Source organism: Corvus brachyrhynchos, unplaced genomic scaffold (assembly GCF_000691975.1).
Source record: "Corvus brachyrhynchos isolate BGI_N302 unplaced genomic scaffold, ASM69197v1 scaffold679, whole genome shotgun sequence".
Lineage (NCBI taxonomy): Eukaryota > Metazoa > Chordata > Aves > Passeriformes > Corvidae > Corvus > Corvus brachyrhynchos.
This window is the reverse complement of record NW_008239775.1, coordinates 35,456-35,779: the sequence shown is the minus strand read 5'-3', so window position 1 is coordinate 35,779 and position 324 is coordinate 35,456.

Here is a 324-nt window from a genome sequence, read left to right as displayed (position 1 = left end):
CCCTTCCCCAAATTCCCCAAATCCTCCATCCCTCCCCAAATTCCCAAAAATTCCCCAAATCCTCCATCCCTCCCCAAATTCCCCAGATCCTCCCTCCCTCCCCAAATCCCCCAAATCCTCCATCCTTCCCCAAACTCCCCTCCCCAAATTCCCAAAAATCCTCCCTCCCCAAATCCCCAAATCCTCCATCCCTCCCCAAATTCCCAAAAATTCCCCAGATCCTCCATCCCTCCCCAAACTCCCTTCCCCAAATTCCCCTCATCCTCCCTCCCCAAATTCCCAAAATCTGCCATCCCCCCCCAAATCCTCCATCCCTCCCCAAAT